We start from the raw sequence: 25,976 nt of genomic DNA, 5'->3' as shown, positions 1-25,976 counted from the left end.
CTAGAATGTTCTGTGAAGACTTTGAGATCCAAATTTTGAAGTTATCTATATATTTGTGCTTCTATTAAAAACCTTGAAGGTTACATTGTTAGCTCCACAGATAGCTTAAAACTTTCTGTCAGTGATTAAATATTTCAATTCTAGAGTTGAGAGATTAAAGATTGGATAAGATTATTTATATTTTAATCTAAGTTCACAACTGTGAGTAGACAGGTCCTTGCATTTAGTACAATTTCTATTAAAGGTTTTTAGTACCTCTGGATAGTATGCTGGAGTTTAACATCCAAGACCTTATAATAGCAATTTTAAACCTATTATTTTGGCAACTATTTTAAGATAATATAAGGAGTAAAACTCATGAAGACAATTGTCTTAGTTAAGTTTACTTGCATTTCATTTATGTTCTGTTCACTTTTTTATGAACTAATTTGCTTTTTACTCTGATGTGCACAACTAATTCCACTGTCCAAATTTCTTTGAATAAGACCAAATTGCATTAATATGCTACACGAAAATGTTTGTCACTAGCACCAGAATGTATTTTTTCACTCTAAGACAACATAGGTAGCAAGCCATGTTCTTCCCTCAGTCAGAATCAGTGTTCAAATCATCCAGGCTAAGGATGCCTGCAGGTCCAACATACTTTTAAAGGTACGAAAGCCAACTTGGCTAAAACCGGTAAAACAAAAAACATCCCCAGAGATCCAATCAGCTCAGTTCTTCTAACTAACTCCAAAAGGTGAAGCTGAACATGTTCTAAAGCCAGAAATGCCAGAAAGCGTTTCTTCCATTTCTCTCCCAGTGGGGAGCGCATGCATTTCTGCCATTCAAACCCACAAAGGGGTGGCACAGGTCATTTAGAGACTTGGACTTAGAAAATAAAGGACTCCAGACCTTTCAAGAAGAAGAGAAATCAGTCAAGAGTCGAGACATTAAACATAGAATCATCAGGTTCAAACGGTTGTTCTTGTACTTCCTATCTTGTATGATGAATGACTTCCTCCATCTCTTTGTTCCTCAGTTACCGTAACAATAAAATGAGGCAATGCTAGAACCTCCTGGACACAGTTAATAGGTTCAGGTGAGGGAAGGTGAATAGAGCACATACAATAGGGACAGGCTTGGAAAAACTGCTGCTTCAAAAATATGGAGTGACATTACATGAGTACTTGCTAGCATCTCTCCAAATGGTTCTAAATTTTTCCTGATGTTTGATTTTTTTTTTTTATTTAACGCACTCCCTGATTGGCCACAAAGGCCGGAGTTGTGCCGATCAAAGCCAGGAGCCAGGAGCTTCCTCTGGGTCTCCCAAGGACTTGGCCCATCTTCTACTGCTGTCCTAGGCCACAGCAGAGAGCTGGACTGGAAACGGAGCAGCCTGGATTTGAACTGACACCCACATAGGATGCTGGCGCTGAAGGCGGTGGCCTTTCCCACTACGCCACAGCACCAGCTCCAAATGTTTGATTTTTTTAAACATTCAGCTTGTATACTGCTTCATGGGTGTGTTCAATGCCCATCTCATTCAGTTTTGTAGCTCTACAGTGATTTTCTGTAATATCTTGTACTTGACTTCTAATAGATTAAAACTTAATAGAAACATGCACTAACAGAACATTATCATATTATCAAATATGGAATATTAGATTATTTTTGGCTTGTTCTGCCTTTGAAGTCTAATCAAATATTTCATGGTGGAACACGTACTACACCTAGCATTCTGTGGGACTAACATGATTCATAAAGCACAAACATGACATCAATAACAAGAAAGGAGAATGTTCCAATTTCCTTTTACTTTTAGAAACTCCCCCAGAGGTTGGCATTTGGTTTAGTAGTTAAGCCTCCAGTTGAGAAATCCACCCTTTGGTGGAGTATCTGGATTCAGGTCCCAGTTTCTCTCCCTCTTCCTGCTAATACCTACCCCTGAAGACAGTAGGTAATGGTTGAAATTGTTGGTCCCCTGCCACTAATGGGACCACCTGGATTGAATTCTTGGCTCCTGGCTTTGGTCTTGACCCAACCATTAAAGGCATTTGGAGAGTGAACCAAAGGATAGATTTTGGTGTCTATCTCTCTCATTATCTCTTTCTTTCTCTCTGCCTGTCAAATAAAACAAATAAATAAACAATAGTAACTTCCCCCATATATCACCCAAGTTACCTTACTATATATTATTTAGAATACCTGGTTTTGAATCTCTTAATTATGCCATTCACCATTAGCTTCAATCATAGAGTACAAACAACAGAGTAAAACTGTTTCAGCTGCTACTATCTAAATACAAGTGCAGTTTTTGCTTACCTTTTGCAGCTGGATTTTATGGTCACTACAAACTGGAAATACACCATTCTTTGCATTAATCTTTAAGGTCAACATAAGCATAAAAATACCAGAAATGTTCCCTTAAAGCTATATATCCTAGCAACCAAGTCTTAATTTTACCGAAGTGCCTGCTGTGATTAATAACTAAAGTAGTGATAGTCACTCGATTTCTAAACCTGAACTTGGCCACAGTTGAGAGACAGTAACAATAGCTGTCTTTAAATAATTTTAACCCAGACTGGCGCCACAGCTCACTAGGCTAATCCTCCGCCTGCAGCGCCAGCACACCGGGTTCTGGTCCCGGTCAGGGCACTGGATTCTGTCCCGGTTGCTCCTCTTCCTGTCCAGCTCTCTGCTGTGGCCCAAGTCCTTGGGCCCTGCACCCACATGGGAGACCAGAAGAAGCACCTGGCTCCTGGCTGCGAATCAGCATGGCGCGGCAGCCATTGGGGGGTGAACCAATGGAAAAGGAAGACCTTTCTCTCTGTGTCTCTCTCTCTCACTGTCCACCCTGCCTGTCAAAAAATAATAATAATAATAATTTTAACCCATAATCCTTTTATTTAAGGTATATAAACTTTGTGCATTTCATAAACACAAATTTAGGAACACAGTGATTCTTCCCACCCTACCTGCCCTCCCGCCCACACTCTTACCTTTCTTTCAAGATTTATTTATTTTATTTGAAAGTCAGAGTTACAGAGAGATGGAGATGAACAGAGATAGTGCATGTGCTTCTGTCCACTGGTTCTCTACCCAGAGGGCCACAATGGCCGGGTTGCAGTAGTCTGAAGCCAGGAGCCAAAAGCTTTTTCCAGCTGTCCCTAGTAGGAGGCAGAAACCCACTATCTTCTGCTGCTTTTCCCGGATCATTAACAGGGAGCTGGATCAGAAGTGGGGCAACTAGGACACAAACTGGCACCTATGTGGGATGCCAGCATCACAGGTAGTAGCTTTACCTTCTACGCCACAATGCTGGCCCTAGTCTTTGAATGCTGGCAAAGGTTGTAACCAGTATTCACAATCAAAACCGTTTCTGAAGGAAAAAATATTATTGGAACATAAATAAAACACAAATTTTATTCTAGAAATCACATTTGTTACTTTTTACTGTGATAAAACAAAAAATAAACTATGGTCATTATTACATGAATTCTTTTTTTTTTAAAAGATTTCTTTATTTATTTGAAAGGCTGAGTTATGGAGAGACAGAGGCAAAGAGAGAGAGAGAGAGAGAGGTCTTTCATCTGCTGGTTCACCCCCCAAGTGGCAGCAATGGCTGGAGCTGGGCCAATCCGAAGCCAGGAGCCAGAAGCTTCCTCCAGGTCTCCCATGCAGGTGCAGGGGCCCAAGGACTTGGGCCATCTTCTAAACTGCTTTCCCAGGCCATGGCACAGATCTGGATCGGAAGCGGAGCAGCCAGGACTCAAACTGGTACCCATATAGAACACTGGCACTGCAGGTGGCGGCTTTACCTGCTACACCACAGCACCGGCCCCTGCATGAATTCTTAACAGGTATTTTTCTAATTAAGAGGTCATGAGCAAGCACTCCCACCTCCATTTAGTAATCAGAAATACTGATGGCTTGCAGATCATATTTTAAATGAGCTTGATGAATAATAATTCAAAAATATATCTATTAAAATTCCTAGTACATCTTACACTTTAAAACCTCATTCTTTTTTCTGAATTCTATTATCAAATTTAAATTTTTTAATTTTTATATTTTCTATGGATAAAATAACGGTGAATTTATAACTCAGGTTAGTAAAAATAATAGCACTAACAACTTCTGAGTTCTCAGCATACATTAAACATGGTTGTAAGTTGTTTAGTCATTGACAAATTTGTTTCTCAGATCAATAATGTAATGAGGTACAACTATTTCAGTTTTATAGATCTGAAACCGAGGCTTACGGGTACTTTAATTTACTTAAAGATTAGATATCTAATAATGACAGAACCATAATTTGGTTAGCTTCAAAGACTCTATTTTAAGTTCTTTCTCAAATAGACATAGATAGAAATATATAAATAGATATATACAATATAAAATATATATACATATTATAATATATATATATATATGTAAAGATACAGGTTGGGTATCTCTTATTCAACATGCTTAGGACCAGGGGTTGTTTTAGGATTTTTGGAATATTTGGTATATACATAATGAGATATTTGGGGGTGGGGACCTACATCTAAACACAAACTTTATATATATATTACACACATAGCCTCACAATAATTTTATAAAACACTATACTGTTGTCTCTTATTTCTTTGAAAAGTAAAGGGACAGCAAGGTGGGGGAGAGAGAGGAAGAGAAAGAGAGAGAGAGAGAGAGAGAGAGAGAGAATGAATCTCCAGCCATTAATGTATTCCCCAAATCCAATAGCAGCCAGTATTGGGCCAGGCTAAAGCCAAAAACTCAATCTGGGTTTCCCACATGGGTGGCAGGGGCCCAACTTCTCAAGTTATCTGCTGCATCCTATGCGATACAACTAGCTAGAAGCTGGATTGGAAGCAGAAATGGGATTCAATCCCAGGTACTCCAATATGGGATGTAGGTGCCCCAGTCATCAGCTTAATCCCTTGTACCACAATGCTCACCCCTGTTGTATACAATATTTTTAGAGTACCTGTATTTTGACTGTGACTTTTCACTTGAGATCAGGTGTGGAATTTCCTACTTGTAGTGTTGTTACTTTTTATTTTTTTTAACTTTTATTTAATGAATATAAATTTCCAAAGTACAGATTCTGGATTACAATGCCCCCCCCATAACTTCCCTCCCCTTTCCCACTCCCTCTCCCCTTCCATTCACATCAAGATTCATTTTCAATTCTCTTTATATACAGAAGATCAGTTTAGCATATATTAAGTAAAGATTTCAACAGTTTGCACCCCCATAGAAACACAAAGTGAAAAATACTGTATGAGTACTAGTTATAGCATTAAATCACAATGTACAGCACACTAAGGACAGAGATCCTACATGAGGAGTAAGTGCACAGTGACTCCTGTTGTTGACTTAACAAATTGACACTCTTGTTTATGGCATCAGTAATCACCCTAGGCTCTTGTCATGAGTTGCCAAGGCTATGGAAGCGGTCTCAGCGCCCTTCGCGCCTGCACCACAGCCTCCGTGCTAGCCCCGCGCTTCCTATCTACTCTCGCCCTGTGCGCTCTCTCCGCTCCGTGCCCCGCGCGCTCTCTCTGCACTCCGCAGCTTCCGCGAATCATGGCCTAGCTCATGTTTCTGCTACCAGTTTAGTTTTCAGTCTAAGTTCCCCGGGCTAACCTGATGAATTCCAACCTAGCTTACATCTCCGCTTCTCGGTTTGGCTTCCCGTCTTTTGCTCCCCAGGCTAATCTGACGAACGCCAATCTAGCTTACGTCTCCGCTTTCAGTTTGGCTTTCTGCCTTTTGCTCCCCGGGCTAACTTGACAAATTCCAACCTAGCTTACGTCTCCGCTTCGGCCTACCCCCGCGGCTTCATTTTCCCTAGCTTATATTTTTCTCTACCCGGTATATTTCCTAACTTTCTTCCAACAATATTTCTCTCTCATTTCTCCTGGCTTCTCCCCACAGTCCGTATCCGAGTCTGTTTCTTCTAGCTTTCACTTTCGCTTTTGCTTTCAACCTTAGATTTCTCCTAGCTTCTCCCCATAGTCCATATCCGAGTCTATGCCTAGGCTTTCGCTAGCTTCTTCCGGCAATTTTTCCGTCCGGCTTTTCCCTAGGCTCTTCCCTATTCTTTCTCCAGTATTTTCCTGCTTCTTCCCTCCTAGGTTTCATTTCCGAGTCACGGCACCATTATGTCGCTCCCCCATTCGCGGAGGAGCGACACAGGACCCTGCGCTGTTCTTTCTGCCTGGCTCTTCCCGGGTTAGCTGCCAGTCCCTCATTCATGGAGGAACGATGCTGTCCCGGGTTAGCTGCCGGCCCCCGCCTCCGCGGAGGAACGGCACCCCCGCCACTTTCCCCGCTTCCGTGGAGGAGCGGCACACCACCGGCCAGCTCTCTGGGGGCTGCTCAGATGTTCCTCAGGTGTTCCTTCAGATGTTCCTCGTGCATGTTGTCTCTCTCCTCCTTTATAGTCCTCTTCCACCAATCCCAACTCTGCTACCCACACGCCAAGCACACTGCTCTCCTCCAATCAGGAGCAGGATCAGCTCCTGCAGCTTATCAAACTGATGAGGCAGCTGTGTAGAGGTTGTTTGTCTCTCTCAGCGCCATATTGTGGGAGAGCAGATGCATAGAATTAGTCCTAGTTCCAGTAATTTAGTCTAGTCTCAGTTGCTCCCCACAGAGTTCACCAACTCTGATCATATTTAGACAAGGCCATGGTCAAAGTGGAAGTTCTCTCCTCCCTTCAGAGAAAGGTACCTCCTTCTTTGATGACCTGTTCTTTCCACTGGGATCTCACTCGTGGAGATGTTTCATTTAGGGCATTTTTTTTTCCAGAGTGTCTTGGCTTTCCATGCCTGAAATACTCTCATGGGGTGTTAAGTTATTTTTTTAAAAATTTGTATTTTAGATTAGGAATGTTCAACCTGTATGTATGTGTGTGTGTGTTCAACCTGTGTGTGTGTATGTGTGTATGCTTAATAGGCATACACACTACTTCAATTCTTTGATTAATAATTTAGTTATAATATATTCAGATTGCATTTTATCCATATGTACATTTCATAAGATACATCTGAAAATCAGCAAAAAAAAAAGTCTGAATATAAGATCATTCATCCATTATGGTGCATTCTCTGAGTTTAAAATGTTCATATGGGGGTTTCCGCTGCAGTGCTGGCATCTCCGTGGGTGCCAGTTCAAGTCCCGTCTGCTCCACTTCTGATCTAGCTCCCTGCTAATGTGCTTGGGAAAGCAGTGAAGGATGATTCAAGTCCTTGGGCCCCTGCACCCACGTGAGAGACCTGGAAGAAGCTTCTGGCTCCTGGCTTCAGGTGGACTCAACTCCAGCCACTGCAGGCATTTTGGAAGTGAATCAGCAGATGGAAGACCTCTCTCTCTCTCTCTCTCATTCTCTCTCTCTCTCCCTCTGCCTTGACCTCTCTGTAACTCTACCTTTCAAATAAATAAATCTTTAAAAAAAAGTTCATATGACCAGCCAAATTCAACAAACATTGGAACTTCAAACAAATTGCTAACTTTACTTGTCTCTCTTTCATATTTTGAGAAAACTGATAAATACCCATGAACTTTTATAGAAATCAGCATATTAGAATTACTTCAGGTAGCTTGAATCCGAGGTCAAATAACTGTTTTTGAATATGTTTCCTTGAGTTGAACTTACTGATCTGGTCTCAGATAAGCAACATAGTGACAAGCCTCTCAGATATGGAAAGAGCACACTGGTAAGTGTCTATGGGAAGGAAATAGAATTTCATTAGCAACAACCTGACCTATACCTTAATGCCTCAACCTCATAAACTAAATGAATCTTCCTTCCTTGTGGAGAAATCAGAGAGATAAAGAGATAAAATTTCAAGACAAACAAGCAAACAAAGATCCTCTTTTAAGGAAAAATAAATATCCTTGTGGGAAGAAAACATCCTCCCCAACAGAAAACAAATTTTACAATTACATTCTTATTAGATTCATAACTTTGTTTATTTTAGTGAGAAATTTTGTGTAATGATTGATGATAAGAATTCTGTGATCAGAAAGCAAGAGTTCAAATGGTGTCTCTTCTACTTCCTAGCTTAATAAGCAAATTGCTCAAACTCTCTGTTTCTTCTTCTCTACTTTTCAGAGCTGCTATCAGTCTCATTTATTAAATATAGTAGTTTTGGTATTGATGAACAAGCAACACAAAATACATATATAATACTGTTAATAATGAAAGATTATCTTGGAAATAGAAAAGTCTTGCTGAATCAACTTCAACTAGCATATTTTGAATTCCTACTTAATGGAAGACTTAATATATTTATTTACTTTTTTCTGTATTCTGGTGCTAGAATGTGCTATCTATAACCTCAGTAGCTGACTTGGAAGCTCAGAGAGACTAAATACCTCATTCAGCCCATATGGCTAATAAGCAAAGCTAGGATTTATCTCATGTTTCTAACTCTGTCTAGTTGACACTACCCAATCCTATTCAACTCTTATGCCTCAACTTCTCCACTCCTGAAAAAGTATTGTTGAAGGAACATGGCATGCTATAAATAAGCACTTATAAAAATCACTGAGACTTAGAAACACATTTCCTGAATAAGAAGCACAGTGTCAGAATATTAGTTCCAGTCGGGATATGTCTGTGATCTTGTCTCAACCACTTTATTGCTTCCAGGGATAAAAGATAACTAAGACAATCTTTATCCTTGAGAATGTTTCAGTTTATGAGGTTAAATGGACAATAATAAACATTCTAACCTTGCTACAAAATCTATCACGAATGCCAAGATTTTCCTAACTTTGTAAAATCAACATATTTGTGGAAATCTTAAATCACCTAAGATTTTACTTTTATGTATGTATGTGAGTAATTCCTCCAAGTATATTTTAAATCATTAGGGCACAGGAATTAAAATTATTATCTCCAGCTTTGCAATAACATCATCTCATTGAGTGTTTTCTTACAATATGACCCTCCAAAATACTTGCTGAATTGAATTCAATATAAAAAAACTTCACTCATAAGTTTAGAATGAAGAGAACAAAACAGTAAATCAGCTAAAATCTGGCTAATGCAGTTTGAATTAACTTATCAAACTAAGAAGGAAGTGACTACAACAAATAAAATGATTCATCTGAGATAAAATATTCAACAAATGAAAATTATTACAGTTTAGGGAATTAACTATGACCTTCTTTTCTTCTAAGGTCTTAGTCTGAAGCCATCTCAGTTTTGTATTCAGTACAGGAAATGCATTTATCATGAAACTGTTGATAGCTTTAACTATGGGGAATGGGATGGTGATCTCAGTCACTCCCATTGGGAATGAGATTGCTTCATGAAAGCTAAAGTGAAAATGCTGGACTGTGGAGGAGAGGAGCCAATATGGAAAGTCAAGAGCATCGTTCCCTGGGTTCCATGAGTGGGAGCTGCTTTGATAAAATCAGGGGAAGCCTGTAAACTCTAGATCTGATGGGGAATTCAGGTGGAAGCAGCAACTCTTGGGATCATAAGTGAGTTTTGAAATGGCAAATTTTATTTATGCTATAATGATTCATGCTTCCTGAGTGGTGAAAATATATACATTGTAGCATTCATTTTTATCATAGTGATGAGTGGGATACCCACATATGGAGCAGTTTATAATAGATCACCACATGTACTTCTTTCCTACAGACATATAATAGAGCACATCTCAAAAACTCATTCAAAAATGATGGACGATGTCCTTTAACTGAGTGTGTAATTACCTCTCAGGTGTCTATGCAGCCATGGTGATTAGGTCTCTGTACAAGAGCATTACATAAATGTTTGCATGATATTTATATTGATCAATTGATTTACTCTTTTGTGGTAATTTATACAATTACTATCATACCAGTCAAGATTAAATGATTAGTTTTTTTATAAAGATTTATTTATTTATTTGAAAGTCAGAGTTACACAGAGAGAGGAGAGGCAGAGAGAGAGAGAGGTCTTAAATCCGATGGTTCTCTTCCCAATTGGCCAAAACAGACAGAGCTGTGCCCATCAGAAGCCAAGAGCCAGGAGCTTCTTCCGGATCTCCCACGCGGGTGCAGGGGCCCAGGGACTTGGGCTGTCCTCTACTGCTTTCTCAGGCCATAGCATAGAATTGGATCGGAAGTGGAGCAGCCAGGTCTCAAAAAGGCAAACCTATGGGATGCCAGCACTTCAGGCCAGGGCGTTAACCTGCTGCACCACAGCATCAGCTCCAAGTGATTTTTTTTTTTTTTTTTGGACAGGCAGAGTGGACAGTGAGAGAGAGAGACAGAGAGAAAGGTCTTCCTTTGCCGTTGGTTCACCCCCAATGGCCGCTGTGGCCAGCGCGCTACAGCCAGCGCTCTGTGGCCAGCGTACCACGCTGATCCAAAGCCAGGAGCCAGGTGTTTCTCCTGGTCTCCCATGCGGGTGCAGGGCCCAAGCACTTGGGCCATCCTCCACTGCACTACTGGGCCACAGCAGAGAGCTGGACAGGAAGAGGGGCAACCGGGACAGAATCCGGCACCCCGACTGGGACTAGAACCTGGTGTGCCGGTGCCACAGGTGGAGGATTAGCCTAGTGAGCCATGGTGCCAGCCTGGGTTAAAATTATTTAAAGACCACTATTGTTACTGTCTCTCAACTGGCCCCAAATGATTTGTTTTTAAGCAAAGTTGCATCACGATGTATTAAAAGATTATAAGTGTAATAAAGCCTATCAAAAATATTGATAAAAATATAGAAAATAAAACCTGCCATTTTAATATTTCTTAAGTGCAATATTTAGTAGCAAAACTTCTCCATTACACTAAAGACTCTGTGATCCTTAAGCAATAGCCTCCCATTCTGTCTTCCCTCTAGACCATGATTAACTCTAATTTATTTTCTGTTGTGAATTTACCTATTCTATGTATTCAATATGAGTAGCATCATCAATATTTGCTCTTTTTGTGTATATATTATTTAATATAATGTTCCCAAAGTCCATTCATGTTACATCATCTCTAAATACTTCAGATTTATTTTTATAACATTTCCTAATTATAAAGCATTTTATATTTAATTTTTTAAAGATTTTATTTATTTATTTGAGAGGTAGAGTTACAGACAGTGAGAGAGAGAGACAAAGAGAAGGGTCTTCCTTCCATTGGTTCACTCCCCAGATGGCCACAACTGCCAGAGCTGTGCTGATCTGAAGCCAAGAGCCAGGTCTTCCTGGTCTCCCACGCAGGTGCAGGAGCCCAAGGACTTGGGCCTTTTTCTACTGCTTTCCCAGGCCATAGCAGAGCTGTATTGGAAGAGGGGCAGCTGAGACTAGAACTGGTGCCCATATGGGATGCAGGTGCTGCAGGTGAAGGATTAACATACTGTGCCACAGCACCGGCCCCCATATTTAATTTATCCATGAAAACAATGGATGATTGCTATAATGAAACCATTTCAAAGATTAAGGGACTAAGGGGCCGGCGCCTTGGGTCACTTTGGTTAATCGTCCACCTAAGGTGTCGGCATCCCACATGGGCATCAGTTCGAGTAGATGCCAGTTGCTCCTCTTCCAGTCCAGATCTCTGCTGTGGCCTGGGAGTGCAGTGGAGGATGGCCCAAGTGCTTGGGCCCCTGCACACACATGGGAGACCAGGAAGAAGCACCTGGCTCCTGGCTTCGGATCGGCGCAGCACCAGCCATGGCGGCCATTTGGGCAGTGAACCAATGGAAGGAAGACCTTTCTCTCTGTCTCTCTCACTGTCTATAACTCCATCTGTCAAATAAAAAAATAAAATAAATTTTAAAAAAAGATTAAGGGACTGAAAGTCAGAGAAGTTAAATGATCAGAGGGATTGAACTAACTACTATGAGACATGGGAATATGATCTCAGACTTTCAGAATCGGAATCTGGTGCTCCTTTCACTCTGCCATCGCCATTCCCTTGTTTCCTCTCTGATGGTCTGTGAATTTATTTCTGATTTATATCTTATTTTCTCTTTGTATACTTACACCTTATGTATTTGTTTCCTTCTAGATATTTAGCCTACTTTCACAATTTCAACAAGAATTTCAACAAGCCACCCATGGGTTTCCCCCTCCCTTCGCCATAGGAGTGAGATGGATATAATTTTTACTCATTTTTATTTACACAATTGATATATATATTACCTATACAAACATTTTAAACTGAAGAGTTATCTCAAGCTGATATAAGAACATTTAAAGCATATTTAAAAAGCATATGACACATAAAGTAAAAATCTAACAAAATCCTTTTAAAATACCTTGGTAAAGAAAAATTACTACAAAAATATATGTAGGGTAATAAACATAAAAGGAAGAAATTCAGGCTGATTTCAGATATTTACTTCAAAACACTAACATACCTGAAGGCCCAAAGCAATTGCTTTTTAAATTTGAATAAAAATGATTATGCTTTAAAACTGAATGCACAGAAAAAGGCATTTTGATTGTAATATAAACACAAGGAGTTTTACTGCTATGTAAGACTGAGAATATGTTATCTAAATACTCTAGTCTAAAATGTTAGTTGGTTTTGTGATTCATATGAATGAGAAAGAACCAAGATTGGGGCTGGCGCTGTGGCATAGTGGGTAAAGCTGCCACCTGCATTGTTGCCATCCCATATGGGTGCCGGTTTGTGTCCCAGCTGTTCCACTTCCAATCCAGCTCTCTACTGTGGCCTGGGAAAGCAGTGGAAGATGGCCCAAGTCCTTGGGCCCCTGTGCCCACATGGGAAGACCTGGAGGAAGCTCCTGGCTCCTGGCTTCAGATTGGCGCAGCTCCAGCCGTTGCGGCCATCTGGGGAGTGAACCAGTGGATGGAAGATCTCTCTCTCTCTCTCTCTTTCTGCCTCTCCTTATCTCTGTGTAACTCTGACTTTCAAATAACTAAATAAAACTTAAAAAAAAAAAAAGAACCAAGATTAAGAAGTGAAGAGATAGCAAGTGATGAAATAAGCATCCCATATGGACATCAGTTCAAGTGTCAGCTGCTCCATTTCCAATCCAGCTCCCTTCTAATGGCCTGGGACGAACCCCAGAAGATGGCCCACGTGCTTGGGCACTCTACCCATGTGGGAGACCCTGAAGAACCTCTTGGCTTTGGTCTGGCCCAGCCCCAGCAGATTCGGCAGTTTGGGGAGTGAACCAGCAAGTGGAAGAGCTCTCTTTCTCTGTTTCACCCTCTCTTTCTATAATTCCACCTTTTGAATAAATAAAATAAATTTTAAGAAATAAATGAATAAGCTTAAAATAGTTAAAATATAGATATATGAATAATTTTTCTACTTAGTTCCATAAGTGAATGAAAATAAAACATTTATTATTGAAAAGATGCATCATCATATAAATATTAATTTAGTAAAAGTCAGGGTCTCATATGCTATGTTACATGATAAGGTTGAGAAGCAGATTGGGTTGCAGAATAGACAGTTGGACACACAGGAGAAAGAGTAACTCAGAGACCCTGTTTCTAAAAAATCCAAAGGTAATTATGAATAAAAATTTTAAAAGATCTATGTATTTCCTATCTCATTAGAAAATTATAGAACAAATACAAGGAGAAAAAAGCATATGAAATAGTAGGAGGTAGTTGTCTGAATAGCAAGGCTATTGTTTTTTCTTTTTTTCTCTAAACGTCAATATTCTCCAAATTTTATTTAAGAGCATTCATTACGCACAAAATGAGAAACATCAGTAAACATTATTTAAAATATTTTTGAAAGATAAGTTTAGAGAGAAAATGAGAGAGTTCTAGGCAGGGGGCGTGAGTTGGGAGGAGCTTGGTCTGCAAGGTCCTACTGAAAACTGGAGTGAAGAGAGTTGGGGAAGCTGGCTCCAGAAGACCATTGGCTAGCACACAGACATGTCAGGCTGGCAAGCCACACTGGAGATTTTGATTTTAACAGAGGGAGAGAGAGAACGAGGGAAAGAAAGGTAGGGAAGGAGGTAGAGAAGGAAAGGAAAGAAAATGGAAGCCAATGAAGTGCGTGATGAAAAATTTGTGTTTCAAGAGGATCATTGTTCCATTGTTTGTTTTTGTTTCAGAAATACCAGATTTTCTTCAGTCAGAATATACCTGTGTTTAAGCCTTGTAGATGTGTCTTTAGAAGGCAGTCAATGGACTTCAATTCTAGAAAACAAATGCACCTAGGTGAGTGTGTATGTGTGTGTGTGCATGCAGTAAAAAGAGGGTGGTGGTGGTGGTAGCACAAGACACCAAACTTTGAAACGAGGAGTCATTAAGTGTTTGTAAAATATTAGAAATTTCTTCTGCAGATATTTCATTTTACCTAAACAGAAACTCCAGTGCCATCATTTTTCTTTTTCCCTCAAGAAACCTTTTATTTAAGGATGCAAACTTCATGCTTTTCATAAATGTGACTTTAGGAATATAATGATCCTTCCTGCAGTACCTGCCCTCCCAACACACTCCGCCCCTCTTTCTCCTTCCTCTGAACATATTAGCAAAGTGACTATTTGCATCAGAGTTATGGAGACTACATTTATTTGGCTGGGTCACTTTAATTAGTTTCTTTATTTCAGTAATACCCTCTTTTTGCATCTATTTGTAAAGCTATCAGCAGTGGGATGACATGGATAAACAAACTGAAAAGCACAGTTCTTACATGTCTTCAAGGCTCCTTGTTTTTCACTTCCGTGTTTGTGGAAGTCTCCAGTACTATTCTTAGAGATGAAGAATTTATAAGAACAAAATGAGTTATTTTCTATGCTTTATTTGCTTGGATTTCCTTTCTTTTCTTCTATTCGCAAAATGGTTTGCAGGTAAATCATCACCCCCTTGGCTAAATAATGGCAAATTTCCATCAGGCCCTTTCCTGACACTGCCTGCACAACCACAGGGTTTCACTACACAGTCTGTTATCTCTAAATCAACAAAACTTAGCTCCAGAGGGGATCTATCTGGGAAGCTTTTCTTTTCAATTTTCTCATATGTTTTGATTTAGCTTAATGTGTTTGTCTGGATACTTAGACACCATGGTGATAGGCGTCATAGAAATAAATAGAAATAGACATAGAAAAGAACTAAAAAATAAAATTAAAACTTGGGAAGACTAGGAATGACACTTGTATCTGAGCCCTCTTTTTTTATTTTCAGAACTCAGTGAGGGGGAAATTAAAAAGGACCTTGTGTCAGACAGATGAGTTAGTGAATAATTTTTCTAACACTGTTATTTTGCTGACACTAGAGTAAGAAAGCTCATTAGCATGCTGAGACTATTTAATTCTAAAAATGAATAAAAGCATCATGTTAGCTTTTGCTTTGGTGGATATTCCTTGCATCTCAGCTCAGCATTATAATAGTGGTAGGCAGGTTAAGATTGAGTAGCATGCAATGGTGGACAGACAAGTATCTTAACAATTGCAAAGGCTGGATTTTGAATTTTCTCACCATCTTTTATTGTTTAGATTATTAATCCTCCATGAAGCTCAATTTTGACATCTCTAAAATGTTCATATTAATGCCTACCTCAAACATTTGTAGCAGATCAAAATACCAGCTGAAACTTCTACCATGGCTCCCGGTACACAGAAGCTACTTAATAAATGTGTGCTCTATTTCCCACTCTTTTCATCCTTGTGGATCATATGGTTTCATTTAGTAAAATGAGTGCCCAAGAAGGAGGAAGAAGACAGCCAACCTGTTTTTTGTCTGCTGCATGATACTTGTCCTGTAAACATTACAATTACTGTTGGCTTTCACCCTGTCCCCTGCCAAAAGCAAGGCCAAGGCCAGTTTCCACGATGAGAAGTCCTGGATGTGAATCTTCCTGTCTCACTCCCACAAATTTAGCCTGACTGTGCCTGTCTGGAAACACATAATTAAAACAGATACAATTTAGATCTGTTATCCTTAAGAAGAACAGCACTCAAGAGCTTAGAAATAAAAGAGCCACATGATGCTCTTTTGTAAAACAAAAACAAATAGAAATGCCTGGAGAGAATGGACTCAAAGGTTTTGGTCTAACATTTGAGGCAAGGTCTGGACGTGTTTCACCTTTGGGTTAAATGTGAATTCTGAAATGTGTAAATTTCCTGTTTTAGACCCTGTAGAAAAAAAAAAGCAACAAAATATTAGCTTTTTCCTCATTATTCTAGCTCTTAGTCTTATTGGCTCCCTGCAGATTGGTGAGTAATGAACTTATTTCTTCTGTGTCATTAGCCTATTGATGCTCTCACTGGCCATCCTGAGGAAAGAGGGTTGGGAGGAGTTTACCATGAAGGCTTGGAAAATCATAGCAGTACAACAACACTCTCTCTCCCTGGTTGGTGCAGCGGACAGAAATCTTTCATTTTATTTCAGTTGCTTCTTATTGATGTGATCTATCCAATGACACGAAGAGTATTTTTTTCTAATATTATCACAAATAATTTAACTTGGTAAAACTATACATTTCTTGGGAAAATATGCTTAATAGAAATTAGGAGAAGTCATTTCCTTAACTCCCTTGTAAATGACAGGCTTACCTGAAGGTGCTAAAATCAATTCAAAATCTGGTCTATATACAAGTTCTCATTGTTCTGTTCTTCATAATTCTAGCATCTCTTGAGCATCTTATATCACTGGATTGCCTAGTGTTTTTGTTGAAAAAGCAAACAAATTTAGATGTTCTGCTTTAACTTTGCACACAAACCTAAATCCTCAAATATCATGTCTTCTTATTCCTAATCAAAATAAAGCTCTGGGAGTAATTGGTGGGAACAGCATGCAAGCTAATGGAATGTTTGAAAAGTTTGTTCTGTAAGCTTGGACGGATGCTGCTAGCCCAAGGGTAGATGTAGCCTATTCCAAAATGAGGAGGCATGCAGCCATACAGATTCCTGGTACTGACATCCAAAACCAAACTGAATGCATAATGACAACAGTTTGCATCTTTGGATGAGCTAAAGCTGCTTTCTAAACATTGGGTAAATTCCCTTGGTTGAGAAAGAAGAATTCAACTTGGAAGAACTCCATCAATAAATTGATCAACCTGTATGTGTTGAGTGCCTACAATGTGATATTTTTGTTGTTCATATGGATGCAGAGGTTGTAGAGGAAGAATACCATGGCCCCACCCGAAACTACTTACAACTTTGTTCTGAAAATAGAGCATCCCTCAGAAATTAGAAAATAATGAAATGAAGTATATGATTTTTGACTTAAAGTGAAACAGGAATTCTTAGGATAGTAGGATCAATGTGTGCTAGAGAACTGAGAAGTGTGTTACTTTTTTTTTTTTTTTTGACAGGCAGAGTAGAAAGTGAGAGAGAGAGACAGAGAGAAAGGTCTTCCTTTTGCCGTTGGTTCACCCCCAATGGCCGCCGCAGCCGGCGGGCTGCGCCAGCGCACCGCGCTGATCCAATGGCAGGAGCCAGGTACTTATCCTGGTCTCCCATGGGGTGCAGGGCCCAGGTACTCGGGCCATCCTCCACTGCACTCCCTGGCGACAGCAGAGAGCTGGCCTGGAAGAGGGGCAACCGGGACAGAATCCGGTGCCCCAACCGGGACTAGAACCCGGTATGCCGGCGCCGCAAGGTGAAGGATTAGCCTAGTGAGCCGTGGCGCTGGCTGAGAAGTGTTTCTTAAAAGAGATTTGAGCTAAAGTTTTAAGGGGTATGAAAAGATAAATGAATCACAGGCCAAATAAATGGTGTGTAATGCCATTGGGCCATAATACATATACTAAGGGGAGTAGTAGTAGCAGGAAGTAATAGTAGTAGTAGAGTAGTAGGAGGGGGTCAAAATAAAGCTGGAAAAGTAGAATGGGATCAAGCTATTTGGATGTCATGTGACAAGAGGCATAAAGATACTGAAAGATTTGGAGCTGAGGAGTGACCCAATAAAAGATACTCTTGACAAAAAAATAGTCTACCAAATGCACAAAGAATCCAATGTACTTCATGTTGGTCTTTCAAAGCTTCTTTTTTTTTTTTTTTAGAAAATAAAAATTTCCTTTATTTATTTGAAAGGCAGAGTTACAGAGAGAGAGAGAGAGAGAGAGACCTTCTATCTGCTGGTTCACTCTCCAAATGGTCACTATGGTCAAAAGACTGAAGCCAGGAACCAGAAGCTTCTTCCAGGTTGCCCACATGGGTGCAGGGGTCCAAGGACTTGGACCATCTTCCACTGCTTTCTCAGGCTTCTAAAAAAGATGGAGAACTACTTATTCTCTAAAAATAATAAATTTAGTGTGAAGGAGTAAAGATTTAAATCTCTCAACTTGATCATGAAATTCATGATACTTTTGAGGTAAAAAAAAAATCATAGGTGTTAGTATCAAAGTCTTTGAGTAGTGTGGGTATAATTTCAACCCCTAGCTTTTACTTTTTATATGTTCAGCCTTAGCCAAGTAACATAATTTCTCTAACCAGAAGGTCCCTTGCTATTTGTGGTAGGAAGAATTATAAAATGACCCCCAATGACCCTCAGCCTTCTATAATTCCTCCCTGTTAAGTGTGACCAGAACCTATGAACAGGACAGGGTATCAATCCCATGATTATGTTACATTACCTGACTCAGGGGATTTTGTAAATGTAATGAAGGTTATCAGTCAGTTAACCTTGAGTTAATTCAAAATGGAAATTATGCAGACAGACATGACCTAATCACTTGCACTCTTTAAATGAGCGACTAGAGGTCAGAGATGGAGAAAATAGAGAGATTCAAAGTTTAAAGGGTTTTTCCTGCTGGCCTTTAAGATAGCTTCTGTGAGATCTACAGCTCCAAGGACATGAACTCCGAGGAGGACCTGAACCTCAGATCAGTTCAGGTTGATGCCTTGATAGGAGTATTGTGAGAATTTTTACTCACAAAATAGATGTTTTAAGCCACTGAACCTGAAAATTTGTTATACAACAAAGGTCACCAATACAGAGCTGAACTAGATAGTGAAAATACAAATCTCATTGAAGAAAAGTAAATGAAATAATATAAAAACTAAATGCATAGGTTTAGTATAATTCCTGGTGTGTAGTAAGTTTATAAAAACATTAGCTATAAAGGTCTCCAAAAAGTTCATAAACGTGACTATTCTGAAAAAGCACACAGAACTCAATTTTTACTCACTGAAATAAACTTATCTTTTAATTCCATTTTCCACAAACTTTTTGTGGTATCCTCATATTGCTTTTATTTTATTATTATTAGTTTATGAATAACAACAGGCTTAGTTGACATATATTCTGAAATTAATATAACTTTTTAAAGGAAATGAGTGATGGTCACTAGGGCATTTTGCATTCCTTGAGTATATCTGCTCATCTGATTGATCAACTGCTTTGCCTCTTCATGTTAGCAAAGTGTTAATTGCTCCAGTTGTCAAATTCTAGCTGATTGTTATAATTGGAGCAATAGAGCACAATCCTAACTTGATTAAAATCATACAACTTAATTAACATCATACATAGCCATAATGTATTTGACATCAAATACATTAGATGTATATGTATAGAACTAGATATCAATACTAGATATGTATAGGTGTAGAACTAGATATCAATACAAGTTGATAATGTAGAGCATTAACAATCCTACATGTCAAATAACATTCATGGGGATAATACCCATGTACTATGTGAAATTCAAAATATTTAGCAATTGGTATAAAGCAGAAAGCCAGTATGATTATACTGAGGAACTAAATATCAATTCTGCATGCACTGTAAAACCTTAATTTGTTCATTTAGCAATCAATGACAATGAGTCTCCATTATAGGTTAACTCCATAATGGACAATGGTTGCTTAAGATGGACTCTTCCATCAAAAAATTCACAGCCTATTAGGAGAAAAAGAGAGGAAAACAAGTCACTGATGACAATACAGTGATGTAAGTACTGTAATAGAAGCACAGGCTGGACGTTACAGGTTAAGACAGCAAGCTGCAAGGTGCCCCTAGCTCAGTATCTTTCCCACCCTCTACTCTCTTCTCTCCTTTCCTTCCCTTCTCCCTCCTTTCCCTGCTTCCCTCCCTGTCCTGTTCCTTCCTTCCTTCCTTCCTTCCTTCCCTCCTGCCTGCCTTCCTGCCTTCCTTCTCTCCTTCCTTGCTTCTTTCCTTCCTTCCTTCCTCCCTCACATTCTTTTGTTCATTTATTCCTTTTTATCTACTCTTTGAATTACAATCTAGAGTACAGGGTGTTAAACTCTATGAAAGGACTGATATTTTATCCCACTTCCCCACATTAACAATTTGGCTTGCCACAGTTTCATGCATCATGGATTATGATAGAAAACACAAATTTCTGGGTAAAAAAATGAGGGACAGTTTATTAATCACAGGAGTATCAGTAGCCAGAGTATCATCCTAAGGAACGAAAAGGGTGACAAATGCACCTGTACACTCCATGGGTTGTTTATTGGACTGGAAAACTGAGCTTAGGAAACTAAGATCTTTTGTAATGAAAAATAAAATGACTGCCTTTTTGTTTTTTTCTCTCTTCATACTATTTGTTGAACTCTTTTACTTAGTGTAGGTTAACTATCCAATCATTAAGTAAACTGAAAATAGGGCTTTGTAAAAATTAAGAGTAGGATTGTGAGAGGGAAGAGGAGGAAGGGTTGGAGTGTGAGTGGGAAGGAGGGTAGGGGGGAAGTGTCACCATGTTCCTAAACCTGTATATATGTAATACATGAAACTTGCATGACTGAAATAAAATTTTAAAAATTTAAAAATTAAAACAAAATTTTAAAAAGCATGGCTGTTAATAGGGGGATGTCACTGTTTCCAACACCAAAAGTAAATGTGATCTTTTATCCAGAAAAGAGAAACTGTGCCTATGTTCCAAGATGTTCTCTATTTAAATGATAGTTTCAGAAATAAGGGAAGAATGAATGAAATATGAAAGAATATAAGAGGCCCTTGAGGATATTCTCTCAACAGGAATCCTCAGCATTTATATTAAATCACTCAGATTGAATATGCAGAGTATACAAATTTTGGGAACTAAAATTTGGGAGCCAGTGGGATTTTAGGGGTAGATAGATAAATAGCAGCCTATTGAAGAAACTGAGAAGAGGAAGCCAGAGTAGAAGGAGGAAAACCAGAAGCCAGAGGAATGTTTCATGAGGAAGGAATGGTCATCAGAATTGGATACTACAGAGAAGCCAAATAAGATTCATTCGTTGGTTTTGACAATTAGAAAATGAATTTAGCAAAGCCAAGTGGAATCTAGACAGCATGGACTGAGAAATGAGGAAGTAGAAGCAGTGAGATATTTCTTTCAAGCAGGTTGAGGCCTGGAGAGTGGACACTGCATGAGGCACATTGAAGGAAGGATGACACAGTAAAAGTTAGCTTCTTCAAGGTTTTCCTTTTCCTTTGTGAAAGAAAACACATTGTTGATCTATGCACAAACGGCTCTAAGTGTTGTCTACACAGATGTGCAGCATACTAGTCAAAGTAAACATACAGCTCAGCATTCAGAGACAAAATGACATGATGAGGCAGAATGCAAAAGCTTTTCCTCGTTTTATTTTTTTAAAGATTTATTTATTTATTTGAGAGACAGATTTAGAGAGAGAGAGAGAGAGAGATCTTCCATCCGCTGGTTCACTCCCCAAATAGCTGCAATGGCTGGAGCTGGGTCTCCCACATGGGTGCAGGGGCCTATGTTCTTGGACCACTGAACATTAACAGAGAACTGGATCTGAAGTGGAGCAGCTGGCCCTATGTGGGATGAACCTATAAAAGAGAACCAACACCTATAGGGGGTGCCAGCACCACAGGTGGAGGTGTAACCTACTATACCACAGCAATGGCCCCGGAAGCTCTTCTTCATCATTTGGACAAAGTATAGGTTGTAGAAGGGGCACGGGCTATGGAGTCAAGCTAGCGTAAATTGAAATGCAGATCCCATAGTGTACTAGCTTAGCCTGAATCTCATTTTCTTCATCTTTCAAATAGAACTAATAATAAATTTGGGGTTTGTTAAGATCGTGGACAGCACCTAGCAGAGGTACTGCCACATTAGGAGTGATTATTTTTAAAAAGTGGAATCCGTTTGACTATATTGAGGGCTTGAACAGAGGCCTTAATAGAATTAGTTATATGCCTGTTGAGCTATTGTGAAGTGAGCAGTAACACTCTGAGACTTGAGATTTGACTCAGATTCTGCCACTTACCCTCAAAATGGCATAGGAAAGGAAAAAATAGTCCCCCCCCCCCCCAGGCACGCCACGAGTCCATTTCTGCTATATTACCAGAGGTACATGTTGGTTTGTTAGTTTTATGATTTCTCAAAATACTGATTTTTTTTTCTCTCTCAGAGAGGCTAGTGGGAGGATTGGGAGTCACAATGACAATTTAGAACCCTCTGCAGGCACTGAATTCATTTTTTACTATTTAACATATAAAAGTGATTATATTAAATTGACATTAAATGCACTGTTATGGGGCATTTATGACATCTCATTTATAGAATTGCTGCAAATCCTTTAGAGAACACTGATTTGCAACTGCAAGCTTGTATCAGGAATGCAACCTTCAGTATGGTACTTGCTTAGCAACCAATTAAACTAGAAAGACAAATAGGAGGCTTTTACATTTTTAATTTAAAAGCTTCCAAATATAATTGTTGTTGTGCACTACCAAAGTGTGGTGCAGCGCTCTGCATATGAAACCTGTTAATCTCATTTTCATAATTAATTTTGTAAATAAATAGGCCTGTTATAGGGGCAGAAGATGCATAATTTGTATGGTACTGTCTTTATGATTAAATAATATTTTAGTGTGATATTTTTCCTAAGATGAATTATGAATTTACTTATGTCAGTAATTTTTTCCAAATAGGACTTACAATTTCAAAAGTTTAATGTTTAACAGTGTTGTCAGTTATAATTTAAAAATCTTTTCTTATTTCTTCCTTAAATTTTCAGAGATGATAGAAATAGAATTCAGGTGGTTTAGAATGGCACTGAGTTATTGGTGAGTGTTCTGCTAATCAGTCTGAATCCAAGATTTCCTTGGATACTGTTAGAGAGGAAGCATGATTAGATATTAGCAGTCACAAAGTCTTCCAATCCTAAGGGATTCCTCAAAATCTATGGAACCTTGAGGTGGGCCTTTAGACTTTGAGATATGAGAGACAGAAAGTTGTTCAATTTCTGTTCAAAACAAGTGGTATGTGTTACACTCAGAATCAAGGAATGTTGGAGCACAGAGGAAGCAGTTATCCAAAACTTTTGTTTTACAATTGAGTAAACTGGCATCTAGAGGTAGTCAAACACCCACACAAAGACGAGATAGAAGATTCGCTGATGTCTTTACCTTCTGAGTCCAGTACAAATGTCAGTATGTATGGGATGTGTAAGATTATATTGAAATTGCAGTGCAGCATCTGGTAGGGAAAACACAAAGGAAGAGTATTAAAATCACCCAGAATTTTTGTCATCAATACCAAGGTTGGGTGTTCAGATACATTGAGTTTTTAATTTGTTCTTCATTTTGGATGCCTGCTGTCATTTGGAATCAGCCTATGGTGTATAAAGGGACAAATAATGAAGTGTTTAATAAACCAATAGCCAATGCAATTAAGTTAGGATGACGTCTTTATTGAATTTTTAAAAATCCCATTAACATGATTGAAGTTTTAAATAATCTTCTTAAAACTTAGTTCATTTCCTAATTACTAAGACTGTTTTTGATGAAAATGAAATGCCCTGAAGGCTCTCCAGAACGTATACTGCACAGATCTTTTAAAGTTGGTCAAGGGTCCATGAGGTAACATGCCCCACATTCCAGGACAACTATTTTCCAGTGACTGGGGTTGATAAAATCTTCCTGAGAAACTGAATACCTCAACATGAGTACATTTATGGTACCCATAATGGCTGTGCTACTTAGAAGTGACTTATTTTAACTCAGTGAATGGGCAACAGCAAGTTAAAAATTAAATGATATTTAAATGAGGACATAAATACAACTATGCATTATTCAGCACCAAGATAAGCTGATACTCAGATTAGACAGAAGGTCATTGCCCCCTTGGTGATACTCCTTTCAAACTCTGGCAGTATCAATTCTTTATAATGAAGTCAGCTCTTTGCAGAAGCAATTTGCATCCTGAACAGGGAAAAGGAACACATCATCTGTTTTCAGTATTAAGCACATTGTGTTGGTTTGGTCCTTCCCAATGTGTAGTGTGATGATTAACCATGCTGCCTTCACATATGCATATTCAGAGTTGGCTTTTTCTGGGATTTCCCTCTACCAAGGAGACCATGAAGGGATCTCCCACTTGACTCTAACATCACAACCGTCCCACTACCCTAGTGGAAATAGAGCAAAGATTTCCCCTTCTTTTCTGACCTCTCACAGTCTTCGTGCCCTTTCTTGACTGGGAGTAGGAGCCCTCATCAAAATTAGCAGCTTGTCCTGAAGTTGGGCATGTTGACACTGTTAAGCAGAGGTGGAAACCCAGAGGTACGATCTTCATGGCTTGCTGCTCACAATTTCCAAACAGTTTCCAAGCATACCCCAGGTGTACAACAGTTCCTCCCAGCTCTGATTGATTGAGTGCCATGCATTTGTTTGCAGCTCTCTGTGCCTGCTTTGTAACAATGCTAGCTGGAATGATTAAGGTGATTACTATCAAAGTCTCTGTGACTTGTGTAGTTAGATTAACTTTAAGGTGTGGAATTTTTTCTCCTGCAGCATGCTTTGATAGACGGTTTTTTTTTTTTTAATAAATGATAAGCTACAGAACTTTTGCTTTATAGTAAAATGTTCTCAGTGAATTTGAGTATTATAGTACATGAAAATAGCACCCCAAAAAAGCAATACTTGAAGAAATTCCCCAAAGTTGATATTTGATGACCAATCTCATGTCTTGGGAATTGCTTGATAGCTTTCCCTTCCTCCGACTGGAGCAATTAGGTGAACTGCTTGTTCCTAAGAGGTAATATGAGAGATGAATCACTACTCCATCTCAGGGAATGGAGTGGTATGTAAAGATGGATATGAAGACAGATGGAAGGGGCTGGTTGAGGTGGAGGTGAAGCCTTTGATGAAGGCCATGGATTCACTCTCGGAACTTATCAGGGCATAAGAAAGCAGTTGTGACTTACTTCACCTTTGTCTCTTTCCCCAGGACAGAGCAGGAGCCTTTAGAAAGATTATTTGGGACTGGGAACAATTTTCTTATGAAGAGCTATGTCATAAGAGTTACATGTGCTTTCATCTATTTTCTTCCACCAGACCTCCTGTTCTCCTAAAGTGAGTCCTTTCTCCACTATTGGATCTGCCTCATTTTGAAAAAAATTGATTAATTGTACCTTTCATTCAAACCCAGGAAGGAAGTCACATTGCCATCAGCATTGCATGTCCAGGGAAAATGATCCTGGACACCACCTTATCTTGTGTTCTGCTCCATTGAAATTCCACTGCACCTTGACTTTTCCATATTGATGATGCTTTTTTTATTATTATTTATTTATTTAGCACATTGACCTTTTCAGCCATGGATTTGCAATGAGCCAGCACAAGTTACATTGGTTTTAGAGCCAGAGGATATTACCAGAATCTGACTACAGACATTATTTACCTCTCTGAGTCTTGTTTCTTTCAGTTCTAATACGGAGATAATATGTACTTCCTAAGGTTGTTTTGACCTTTGAGTAAGTTAAGATTTGTGCCAGGATTTGGAGCATAGTGGATACCCTTGAGCATTTAACTGAATCTCAATCTTAAATGATTTCCCACTGTACAGTCAGTTTTTTCCAAACTGACTATTCTACTCTATGATCTGCCATCTTATGAAAATTTGTGTTATTTCCTCCTAACATCATCTTGAAATAATGTTTGTTAAATTATACTAATTTATAATAAATAAAAATGTTTTAAAAGTCAATCCTGAAGTAATTTTGCTGAAATGAATTATCTCTTCAAAATTCTGTTTACCCCAATTTTAATGTCATTTTTAAAAAATAGCATATGTTCAAGGTGATAAACATTCCATTCAAAAACTTTCCGATTAATTTTTTTTTTTTTTTTGAC

General features: G+C 39.0%; 1 long non-coding RNA gene across 1 annotated transcript in view; it reads left to right on the top strand.

The window, feature by feature from the left end:
- Nucleotides 1–14,135, top strand: part of LOC149126315 (uncharacterized) — a 42,292-nt gene extending 28,157 nt beyond the window's left edge. The window contains exon 2 of the long non-coding RNA XR_016234952.1: nt 14,030–14,135. This is a non-coding gene — a long non-coding RNA (uncharacterized LOC149126315). The remainder of the gene's footprint in view (nt 1–14,029) is intronic.
- The last annotated feature ends 11,841 nt before the right edge of the window (nt 14,136–25,976 follow it).

Source organism: Oryctolagus cuniculus, chromosome 6 (genome assembly GCF_051225735.1).
Source record: "Oryctolagus cuniculus isolate XC-2025 breed Fujian yellow rabbit chromosome 6, ASM5122573v1, whole genome shotgun sequence".
NCBI classification, from domain to species: Eukaryota; Metazoa; Chordata; class Mammalia; order Lagomorpha; family Leporidae; genus Oryctolagus; species Oryctolagus cuniculus.
This window is presented reverse-complemented; position numbering and strand designations above follow the sequence as displayed.